Here is a 13,204-nt window from a genome sequence, read left to right as displayed (position 1 = left end):
CCCGAAACAGATTACACCTTTCCGAGGTGCGGTTTTTCAATATTACACGGTTACTGACTTGGGATCCGGAAGGTTTACATCTAACATAGGCATAGTCCTTTTGGCGACTACGGGCCGTCTTGAGCCCTTCTCGGGCTTGAACTATCTCAACGGTTATTTCTTGGATGAATTTCGGATCTGATGATTTGCTTGTCACCTACTTCGGTCCAACGAATAAGAGAACAACAATTGTGGTGCTGTAAGGTTTCGAAATGTGCGGCGTTAATATACGAGGATCGAAACCCACAGGTGGGCCCATAACCCACAGGTCCCAAATCAGAGTGGCACAGCGGAAGCGTGGTGGGCCCATAACCCACAGGTCCCAGAATCAAAGCCTGGCTCTGATACCACCTGTAGCGACCCGACCAAAACGTCATTGACAGCGCCGTCTACTTAGGTCCCGTTACGTGGTCATAAGTCTTTAAAATGACGTTTGACCAAAACATGTCGCATTCATTTCAAATGTAAGGATGGTTCAAGTTTACAAAAGTAGTTCTACAACGAGTTACGTTACAAAGTTTATAAGTACAAATGAAACCCATGCGACACAAGTAAAAGTAAAGTCAAAAGATGCTCCATGTATGCATGTATACTCGACATCCAAGCAAGTATCAAAAGTGAGCGGAAGCATGTATCATATATCATTCAAGAACCTGAGAAAACATATAGAAAACTGTCAATGAAAACGTTGGTGAAATCATAGGTGTATTAATAAACGTTGTTTTTGAACCACAAGATTTTGTATTCCCATAACGTATATTATCCAAAACATTTGCATTCCAAAAGTGTTGTTATACGCGAGCACTCAAATATCAAGACTTAACCAACGTTACCCCATCATACAGTGTTAGAACCTACACTAAAACACGAAAATATATTTCATCCGCATAACGGTAGCGAACCGTCCGAATGAGGGTTTGTCAAACCCATATGGATCCATACAACATAAGTTCTCGCTTACACCCGACAAGTGTAACTAATGATAATCGAATTGAGGCATTTCGTTCTAAACTCGCACGTGGAATGTTTGTTTTCGTACTTGTGTTCAAAGCATAAAAGTATGTAGTATAAAACTGTATATGTTTCTCATCCCATGATTTAAAAGTATAAAAGTTGTTGAAAGATGGGACTATGATCTCACCTCGAGTGCACGAGTAATAAAGGTACTTCACAAAGTAAACGTGTGCATGAAAGTTGTTTAGTCTTGACCTAAATAATTAGGGTTGTATCAATAACGGTAAACACGATCGGTCAAAGATATTCAATTAGTCCTATGGCTCGTTACGACTCGATTATATAGCATGCGGATCAAATTGTCAAGTTTCATGCAAGATACAAGTAAAGAATCATGTTAGAAAGATTGCATAATCATTTGGTTAAGTTTGACAAAAAGTCAAATTTGAGTCGGGTCAAAGTCAACGAAAAAGTCAACACGTTTGGGTCGGGTCCCGAACTATTTTTCTGTGCTAGTTATTCATATATAAGCATGTTAGAACAAGTTACATGTGAATCGGAGGTCTCTAGCATGCCACACATTTTTCGTATAATGTACAATGGAAACAGAAATCTGGAGACGCCTAATGTCGCGCTGCGACATAGGCTGGCCGTGCCGCGGCACTTAACGTGTGCTGGTACCTGGTCAGTGTCAAATGGCCAAGTCCCAATTCAAAACTCAAACAAACACAAAACACAAACCGTAAACACTTAGAAGGCGTATCTTATATCGTTGGAAAGCTCTTTTGACAAGGGATACAACTAAACACGTCTCATCAAACAAAAACATTATTTTCAATAACCGATTTCTCGTCAAGTGGTCATTAAAAGTCTATTTTCAAAGTTTCAAGTTCTCAAAACTCATTTTAAGATTCGGGAATCCAATTCACACATATGGTATGCAGTTTTGAAGGAAATGAAACATACATTACAACTAAACACTTACTAATAACATTTCATGGCATTCAAAACATCAAAAATTCGTTTTAGGCTTATCAAACCCTAACCAAAATTCACAAAAATCACTAATCATGTATTTGAAGTTTTCTTAATCAACCTACGCATCAAAACGAAGCTAGTGATACTAGTAACGCAATTAAAACATGAACTTAAACAATTTAACAACATCAACTCATCCAAAATCAAAGATTAAGCAAACCCATTTTCAAGTTCATGCTAGTTACTCTAAAACAACAAATCGAGCATACAAATCATATATTCATGTTAGACTTGAGCCATAGACACTAATTAACAACTTTATAATTCAAAAATATCAAGAACACAAAATCTAGTGATTTTAGAAAGTTACCCAAATGAGGTGAAATTGGTATCGAGTTGTAGAGGATGAAGAGAGGATTCCAAATATGTAATTTGTTTTGTTGCTAGCCTCCTAATCTGAATTTAGATAATGAATTCTTGTTTTGAAGATTGAGAGAAAAATGGTGAAAGTATTTAAGAAAAGGGAAATGAAATGGAAAATGAAAGAAGGAGGTGGGTGTTGACCACTTTGACCTAGTCAAAGGTTTGGTCTTTTGGCAAGTCTAGTCCCTCTAGTTTATAAGCGGGTGCGTGAATTACCTAAACGAGATATTTTAGATACGCACATTAACGGGAGATGTTATAATCCAATAACGAAAATTATTAAGAATGTTAGCTAACGGAGGATACGAATCTAGTCACGAAGGATATTATTTAAAATAAAAAGACGGGCGTTAAAATAATTTAACGGAAAAATGCGGGATGTTACACAGGTGGTTGGACCAGTTCCAGAAACAGTAGCTAAAGGTGTTCCGGTGGGTTCTTGGTGCTTGATGCTCATCACGGTTCTCATCCTCGATGCTTGTAGCTTCATGTGTACAACTCGTTGATGGGTTTGCATAATCTTTACCAAGTTTTGACCATCATAACACTAGTGTATGTCTAAGATATGTAGCACAACTCAATTAAGTGTTGTAAGTAGTTTGATGAACCAAGGTTACATCAAGATCTTAGATCCGACACATTCATGAGTTCTAAATGTAATATAAAGCTATAAACTTGAAAGTTAACTAACTAAACAAGATCTTAAGTTGTAGAACATAGTTCTTAGTTAGATCTTGAAGATCCTAGACCCAAAGTCTAGATCTAAAGTTCTTAAGTTAGATCCTAAGTTACAACACTTGAATCTTTACTTTAATGAAACCATAAGTTATGAAACTTAGATTTTCATCTTGTAAAGTGTATATAAGCTTACAAGATTTTGTTTACAACAAAATAAGTAGACCACAAGCTATAGAAACTTAGATCTTTCATAAGTATATGAAGTTATAACTAGAAAGTTATACTTCCATGTTCTTGAACTTATAAAGTTAACTTTAGTTTCAAGAAGTATGAGATCAAGATTAACTAGTAACACTTGACCAACCACCACAAATCACGAATTCAAAGTGCAAGGAAATGAAGAAATAAACTAATCTACAAGTAATAAATTAATGGTTGTTCATACTTAGAAAGATTCAAGCCAAGGCTTTGATCTTTTAAGAAAGTAAACTTTAAGTTTACAAACATGAACACAAGTATGATTTTAAAATTCATGAACTTTCTTTTAACAATTTTTATGGAGAAATCAAACTATGAACTTGATTCTCCTTAGCTCTTGTATGTTCTTGTATGAACAAGATGATATGAAGAATAAACTAGAAAGTTTGATTCTTAACCACAGAGACGGATCTTGAACGACTTTAGTGGGAGGGCCAAAATCATTTCAAAAACTTATATAAGAAAAATTCTAAAATCTTGGAGGGGCTATTATATAAAATATTTATATTTTACATCCCAGGAAATAAAATTTACGCTAAGAGAACAAATTTTTGGAGGGGCCACTGCCCACCCCTGCCACCCTAAAGATTCGTCCCTGCTTAACAACAACAAACAACAACAAATAATTAAACAACAATAAACAACAAGTAACTTAAACAAGCAAATGATGATGATGATGTGAGTTTATGTTTCGGTTTCAAAGAGAAAAAGAGAGGAGAAATAAGGTTTGTAACTTACAAAGTTAGAGAGAAAATGCTTGGAGAAAGAAAGTGTAAGTAAGTGTGTGTGTAAAAAAATGAGGAATACTAGTAAATAAGTATCACAAAAAAGAAAATGGAACCCCTCTTTTACCCATCAAAATCGACGGCTCCAAGGGGTGCCAAAAAGAGAAAAAGTCCACTAGTTACTTGCATGTATTTAGCTCAAAATGGTAATAAGGTTAAATGGTGTGGGAAAGTGTTGTAAGTATTCTTGTAACTAGTCTTTCATTCACCAACTAAACTAGTTTAAGCCTAAATGAAATACTTGTAACAAAATGGGATCCTAATTAATCCATTAAGAGAGTAGGGTGGGCTTCCAAGTCCATTAATCATGAGTCCATTAATAAAAGTCCAAGTCTAAGTAAGTCACAATTAATCCAATAAAGCCCAAGTAATTAACTACTAACACTAGTTAATCAAAAATGATTAATAATAAGTAATCATGAATGCAAATAATATTCGAAATATTATTCATGAAAAGTTCGTGTGTCACAAAGACGAGTCGGGCCATGTAAAGTCAATCACGGTGACAAGTAAATGTAATAAAATACATTCATTAAAGCGCAAGTATTAATAATAAATATTATTAATAAAAGATGGAAAAACCAGGGTCGTTACATTACCCACCTGTTAAAGAAAATTTCGTCCCGAAATTTTAAGCTGAGGGAGATGGAGGAGCTGGGAAAATGTGAGGATACTTCTGCATCATTTGATCCTCTCGTACCCATGTAAACTCAGGTCCTCGTTTGGCATTCCATCATACTCGGACGATCAAAATCTTGTTGTGTTTCAAAGTTTTGACCACACGGTCCATAATTTCGACAGGCTCTTCCACGAAGTGGAGTTTGTCGTCAATCGTAAGTTCCTCCAATGGTATGACATGTTCCGGTTCAGCAAGACACTTCTTCAAATTCGATACATGAAAAGTAGGATGAACTGAGCTCAATTGAGTTGGAAGATCTAAACGGTAAGCAACGGGTCCCACACTCTCCAAGATTTCGAAAGGACCGATGTATCGCGGGTTGAGCTTCACACGTTTTCTAAAATGAATCACACCTTTCCAAGGCGCGACCTTCAATATTACACGGTCACCCACGTTGAATTCGAAGTCCTTACGTTTAAGGTCGGCATAACTCTTTTGACGATCATGGGCCGTCTTAAGTCTTGCTTGAATTTGGACAATCTTCTCAGTTGTTTCATGGACTATCTCGGGTCCGGTGATTTGCGTTTCGCCTACCTTGGCCCAACAAATAGGAGATTGGCACTTGCGGCCATACAATGCTTCAAAAGGTGCGGCATCAATACTCAAATGATAACTGTTGTTGTAAGAGAATTCGGCTAGCGGCAAATGCCTTTCCCAAGCCTTTTCGAAATCAATGACACATGCACGCAACATGTCTTCTAAAGTCTGAATTGTGCGTTCGCTTTTCCCGTCGATCTGTGGATGATACGCAGTGCTCATGTCAAGACGGGTTCCCAAGGCTTCTTGCAAAGAACGCCAAAATCTGGAAGCAAAACGAGGATCGCGATCTGAGATGATCGATAAGGGTACACCATGACGAGATACCACCTCTTTTATGTATAGTTGAGCGAGTCTCTCCATCATATCCGTTTCCTTCATGGATAAAAAGTGTGCAAATTTAGTAAGACGGTCAACGATAACCCAGATGGTATCGTATCCGCCCACCATCTTTGGTAGCTTCGTAATGAAATCCATCGTTATCCTTTCCCACTTCCATTGCGGGATTTCCAGTTGCTCAAGTAACCCAGAAGGCTTCTGATGTTCGGCCTTAACTTTCGAGCAAGTCAAACACTTACCAACATAAGTTGCAACATCCTTCTTAAGATTAGGCCACCAATATTGTTCCTTGAGATCGTGGTACATTTTACCGGCTCCTGGATGAATTGAATATCTCGACTTGTGGGCTTCATCTAGTATAAGGTTCCGTAAATCCCATAACGAGGTACCAAAATTCTTCCGGCATAGCATCGGAGTCCAGTCTCCTTAACCTCGAATCGTGAGACGAGAATGTTCAAGTGTTCCTGAGATATATTCTCCTCCTTGAGAGCCTCATCTTGGGCTGCTCGGATCTGGTTATTGAGGTTCGAATGAATGGTGATGTTCAGTGCCCGAACACGAAGGGGTGCCATCCTCTCTTTTCGGCTCAAAGCGTCAGCTACAACATTGGCCTTGCCAGGGTGATAACGAAGTTCACAATCATAGTTGTTCAGTGTCTCGATCCATCGACGCTGTCTCATATTCAGTTGCTTCTGATCAAAGATGTGTTGGAGGCTTTTATGATCGGTGAAAATAGTGCTCTTAGTTCCATAAATATAGTGTCTCCACAGTTTTAATGCAAAGACAACGTCTCCAAGCTCGAGATCGTGCGTTGTGTAATTTCATTCGTGAATCTTCAGTTGCCGAGAGGCGTAAGCGATAACCTTCGTGCGTTGCATCAGTACACAACCAAAACCACTTTTCGAAGCATCGCAATAAACAACGAAATCGTCACTGCCTTCAGGAAGTGATAAGATAGGTGCAGTGGTTAACTTCTTTTTCAAGGTTTGAAATGCAGATTTTTGTTCGGGTTCCCAAATGAACTTCTTCCCTTTGTGAGTCAGCGCGGTCAAAGGACGCGCAATCAGAGAGAAACCTTCAATAAATCTTCGGTAGTAACTGGCGAGGCCTAAAAATTGGCGGATGCAAGTTGGAGTAGTGGGGGTTTCCCACTTGCTGATAGCTTCGATCTTTGCGAGATCAACTTTGATACCTTGATCGCTCACAACGTGACCCAGAAATTGGACTTCTTTCAACCAAAACTCACATTTGGAGAATTTTGCATAAAGTTGCTCTTGTCTTAAGAGTTCCAAAACTAGGCGAAGATGTTGTTCATGTTATTCTTCGCTTTTGGAGTAGATGAGGATATTGTCTATGAAGACGATAAAGAACTTATCCAGGTATGGCTTGCAGACACGATTCATGAGATCCATGAACACGGCACGTGCGTTGGTTAAACCGAATGGCATTACGAGAAACTCATAATGACCATAACGAGTTCTGAATGCAGTCTTCATCACATCGCTCTCTTTCACCCTCAACTGGTGATAACCGGATCGCAAATCGATCTTAGAGTAAACGTTCGATCCTTGTAGTTGATAAAAAAGATCGTCAATTCGAGGAAGAGGATACCGATTCTTAATCGTCAATTTGTTGAGTTTACGGTATTCGATACACATGCGGAATGATCCGTCCTTCTTCTTCACAAATAAAACAGGTGCGCCCCAAGGCGAGAAACTTGGTTGGATAAATCCACGGTCTAGCAGTTCTTAGTTCTTGTAGTTGGCTCTGCAACTCTTGCATTTCGGAAGGTGCGAGTCGATAAGGTGCGCGAGCTACAGGTGCATCTCCTGGCACTAAATCGATCTGAAACTCTGTAATGACCCGAACTTTTCCATGTTTATATATATTAATTGAGATTGATATTTACATGATTAAATGTTTCCAACATGTTAAGCAATCAAACTTGTTAAGACTTGATTAATTGAAATAGGTTTCATATAGACAATTGACCACCCAAGTTGACCGGTGATTCACGAACGTTAAAACTTGTAAAAACTATATGATGACATATATATGGTTATATATATAGTTAACATGATATTATGATAAGTAAACATATCATTAAGTATATTAACAATGAACTACATATGTAAAAACAAGACTACTAACTTAATGATTTTGAAACGAGACATATATGTAACGATTATCGTTGTAACGACATTTAATGTATATATATCATATTAAGAGATATTCGTACATCATAATATCATGATAATATAATAATTTAAAATCTCTTTTGATATTATAAACATTGGGTTAACAACATTTAACAAGATCGTTAACCTAAAGGTTTCAAAACAACATTTACATGTAACGACTAACGATGACTTAACGACTCAGTTAAAATGTATATACATGTAGTGTTTTAATATGTATTCATACACTTTTGAAAGACTTCAAGACACTTATCAAAATACTTCTACTTAACAAAAATGCTTACAATTACATCCTCGTTCAGTTTCATCAACAATTCTACTCGTATGCACCCGTATTCGTACTCGTACAATACACAGCTTTTAGATGTATGTACTATTGGTATATACACTCCAATGATCAGCTCTTAGCAGCCCATGTGAGTCACCTAACACATGTGGGAACCATCATTTGACAACTAGCATGAAATATCTCATAAAATTACAAAAATATGAGTAATCATTCATGACTTATTTACATGAAAACAAAATTACATATCCTTTATATCTAATCCATACACCAACGACCAAAAACACCTACAAACACTTTAATTCTTCAATTTTCTTCATCTAATTGATCTCTCTCAAGTTCTATCTTCAAGTTCTAAGTGTTCTTCATAAATTACAAAAGTTCTAGTTTCATAAAATCAAGAATACTTTCAAGTTTGCTAGCTCACTTCCAATCTTGTAAGGTGATCATCCAACCTCAAGAAATCTTTGTTTCTTACAGTAGGTTATTATTCTAATACAAGGTAATAATCATATTCAAACTTTTGTTCAATTTCTATAACTATAACAATCTTATTTCAAGTGATGATCTTACTTGAACTTGTTTTCGTGTCATGATTCTGCTTCAAGAACTTCGAGCCATCCAAGGATCCGTTGAAGCTAGATCCATTTTTCTATTTTCCAGTAGGTTTATCCAAGGAACTTAAGGTAGTAATGATGTTCATAACATCATTCGATTCATACATATAAAGCTATCTTATTCGAAGGTTTAAACTTGTAATCACTAGAACATAGTTTAGTTAATTCTAAACTTGTTCGCAAATAAAAGTTAATCCTTCTAACTTGACTTTTAAAATCAACTAAACACATGTTCTATATCTATATGATATGCTAACTTAATGATTTAAAACCTGGAAACACGAAAAACACCGTAAAACCGGATTTACGCCGTCGTAGTAACACCGCGGGCTGTTTTGAGTTAGTTAATTAAAAACTATGATAAACTTTGATTTAAAAGTTGTTATTCTGAGAAAATGATTTTTATTATGAACATGAAACTATATCCAAAAATTATGGTTAAACTCAAAGTGGAAGTATGTTTTCTAAAATGGTCATCTAGACGTCGTTCTTTCGACTGAAATGACTACCTTTACAAAAATGACTTGTAACTTATTTTTTCGACTATAAACCTATACTTTTCTGTTTAGATTCATAAAATAGAGTTCAATATGAAACCATAGCAATTTGATTCACTCAAAACGGATTTAAAATGAAGAAGTTATGGGTAAAACAAGATTGGATAATTTTTCTCATTTTAGCTACGTGAAAATTGGTAACAAATCTATTCCAACCATAACTTAATCAACTTGTATTGTATATTATGTAATCTTGAGATACCATAGACACGTATACAATGTTTCGACCTATCATGTCGACACATCTATATATATTTCGGAACAACCATAGACACTCTATATGTGAATGTTGGAGTTAGCTATACAGGGTTGAGGTTGATTCCAAAATATATATAGTTTGAGTTGTGATCAATTCTGAGATACGTATACACTGGGTCGTGGATTGATTCAAGATAATATTTATCGATTTATTTCTGTACATCTAACTGTGGACAACTAGTTGTAGGTTACTAACGAGGACAGCTGACTTAATAAACTTAAAACATCAAAATATATTAAAAGTGTTGTGAATATATTTTGAACATACTTTGATATATATGTATATATTGTTATAGGTTCGTGAATCAACCAGTGGCCAAGTCTTACTTCCCGAAGAAGTAAAAATCTGTGAAAGTGAGTTATAGTCCCACTTTTAAAATCTAATATTTTTGGGATGAGAATACATGCAGGTTTTATAAATGATTTACAAAATAGACACAAGTACGTGAAACTACATTCTATGGTTGAATTATCGAAATCGAATATGCCCCTTTTTATTAAGTCTGGTAATCTAAGAATTAGGGAACAGACACCCTAATTGACGCGAATCCTAAAGATAGATCTATCGGGCCCAACAAGCCCCATCCAAAGTACCGGATGCTTTAGTACTTCGAAATTTATATCATATCCGAAGGGTGTCCCGGAATGATGGGGATATTCTTATATATGCATCTTGTTAATGTCGGTTACCAGGTGTTCACCATATGAATGATTTTTATCTCTATGTATGGGATGTGTATTGAAATATGAAATCTTGTGGTCTATTATTATGATTTGATATATATAGGTTAAACCTATAACTCACCAACATTTTTGTTGACGTTTTAAGCATGTTTATTCTCAGGTGATTATTAAGAGCTTCCGCTGTCGCATACTTAAATAAGGACGAGATTTGGAGTCCATGCTTGTATGATATTGTGTAAAAACTGCATTCAAGAAACTTATTTTGTTGTAACATATTTGTATTATAAACCATTATGTAATGGTCGTGTGTAAACAGGATATTTTAGATTATCATTATTTGATAATCTACGTAAAACTTTTTAAACCTTTATTGATGAAATAAAGGTTATGGTTTGTTTTAAAATGAATGCAGTCTTTGAAAAACGTCTCATATAGAGGTCAAAATCTCGCAACGAAATCAATTAATATGGAACGTTTTTAATCAATAAGAACGGGACATTTCAGTTGGTATCCGAGCGTTGGTCTTAGAGAACCAGAATTTTGCATTAGTGTGTCTTATCGAGTTTGTTAGGATGCATTAGTGAGTCTGGACTTCGACCGTGTTTACTTGAAAAATGATTGCTTAACAAATTTTGTTGGAAACTATATATTTTTAACATGTGAATACTATGTGATATATTAATCTCTTAACGCGTTTGATATTATGTGATAGATGTCTACCTCTAGAACAAGTCCCATTGACTCACCTAATAATAATGAAGAGTCAAATGTAAATTGGAATGATTCGTGGACTGATTCACAAGTTCCCGAAGAGGAACCGGAAGAAGAGTCGGAACCGGAAGAAGAATCAGAACCGGAAGAAGAATCGGAACCGGATGAAGAAATAGAACCGGTGGGGGAAATAATAAAACTGTTAAGTAAAAGAAAATCCTCAACCAACCGACCAAGGTTAATTATGGTCAATGGTGTTTCCGCCAAGGAAGCAAAATATTGGGAGGATTACCAATTCTCCGATGAATCGGATTCCGACGAGAATTCCGATGATGTTATAGAAATTACCCCAATTGAATTTAAAAAGGCAAAAGAAAATAATAAAGGAAAGGGCATAAAAATAGAGAAATCTAATTCCAACCCCGATGAACTTTATATGTATCGTAAACCCCCGAAGTCCTTAAGTTGTAACAATGACCCGGGAACCTCTAAACCACCAGGTTTTTCTAAACCAATGTGGACAACGACGGCTCGTATTAGGGGAACATCATATATCCCTAGAAACTTGGCAAAACGATCCAAAACCGAAGAAGAAGAAACAAGCGAGTCGGAATAAGATAGTTGTATTCGTGTGGTGTAATATATGTAATATAGTGTGCTTATGCTTTATGATATATGTAAAAATTGCTTGTATTAATAAGTATTTTTTTTTTATGAATCTAACTCTTGTCTATTTTACAGTATAAAAACACAAAATGGATAGACAACCCAATATTTTAAGAGACCTACCCGGAGACATGATTGATGAAATCTTGTCTAGAGTCGGTCAGAATTCTTCGGCACAACTATTTAAGGCGAGATCAGTTTGTAAGACATTCGAAGAACGTTCCAAGAATGCCTTGGTTTATAAAAGGCTTTCGTTCGAAAGATGGGGGATATCACATTGGGAAATCCATAAGTTACGATGTGTTTACTTTGACGCATATATTGCGGGGAACCCAAATGCTATTTTACGCAACGGGTTAAGAAATTATTTTGACTCAGTATATCCGAATATAGGACTTCGTGAGTTAGAAAAAGCGGCTAACATGCAACATAAAGAAGCATGTTATGCTTACGGATTAGTAATGTTCGCTTCTCACCAAAGTGAGAACAAGAACATCGGGCTACAACTATTAAACAAAACGTTCCCACAAGTGACGGAGTCGGTAATTGGGGTAAGAAATGAAGTTTTTAGATTGTTACGGGACTGTTGGACATTACGTAACCCTCATCCCTTTGACGACGTTACAACACGCTGTTTTATCAACGGCCATAACGGTTATGTTCCACAAGACCAAGGATGGGAAGTAATCCTAGTAAAACCAGAATGCATGACTTGTTTCTGGACGTATGAATTACGTGTCTTTATTGCCTTTGCTGAACGACTTGTGTACTAGCTAGAATTATCTTCACAACCATCTTGTATCAAATTTATTGTGTGCTATATTTCATGCAATATGAAATATAAGCGGTATTGTAAGTTTGTAAAATATTGTGTAAAAGTTTGAACGCGAAATATTATTATAATCAGTTTTTCATATAGAATTGTAGTAGTTGAATTGTATATTAGCTACTAAGTATGAACTTAACGGGTAGGTACTACCCGAATTTAAACTTATAAAACGCTAATATGAAGAAAAAACTTTTATAAATGAGTTCATATTATGCTACGAAATACTATTAACTACTCTTAATATTCTGTATGATTAACTTGTTCCATTTGACTATTTTGAAGGAAATGGCACCGACTACTCGACACATCGTGAATATGAATGAAGAGGAATTCCGTACTTTTCTAGCTTCAAACATAGCCGCAGTACAGGCTGCGCTACATACCAACAATAACCTTGGATCTGGCAGTACAGGAAATCGTGTAGGATGCACCTACAAAGAATTCACTGCCTGCAAACCTTTGGAATTTGATGGAACCGAAGGACCGATCGGATTGAAACGGTGGACCGAGAAGGTCGAATCGGTGTTTGCCATAAGTAAGTGTACTGAAGAGGACAAAGTGAAGTACGCTACGCATACCTTCACAGGTTCTGCGTTAACATGGTGGAATACCTATCTAGAGCAAGTGGGACAAGATGATGCTTACGCACTACCGTGGTCAGCATTCAAGCACTTGATGAACGAGAAGTACCATCCCAGAACCGAGGTCAATAAGCTCAAGACAGAAAT

The sequence above is a fragment of the Rutidosis leptorrhynchoides genome, chromosome 2 (genome assembly GCF_046630445.1).
Source record: "Rutidosis leptorrhynchoides isolate AG116_Rl617_1_P2 chromosome 2, CSIRO_AGI_Rlap_v1, whole genome shotgun sequence".
Classification (NCBI taxonomy): Eukaryota; Viridiplantae; Streptophyta; class Magnoliopsida; order Asterales; family Asteraceae; genus Rutidosis; species Rutidosis leptorrhynchoides.
This window is presented reverse-complemented; position numbering follows the sequence as displayed.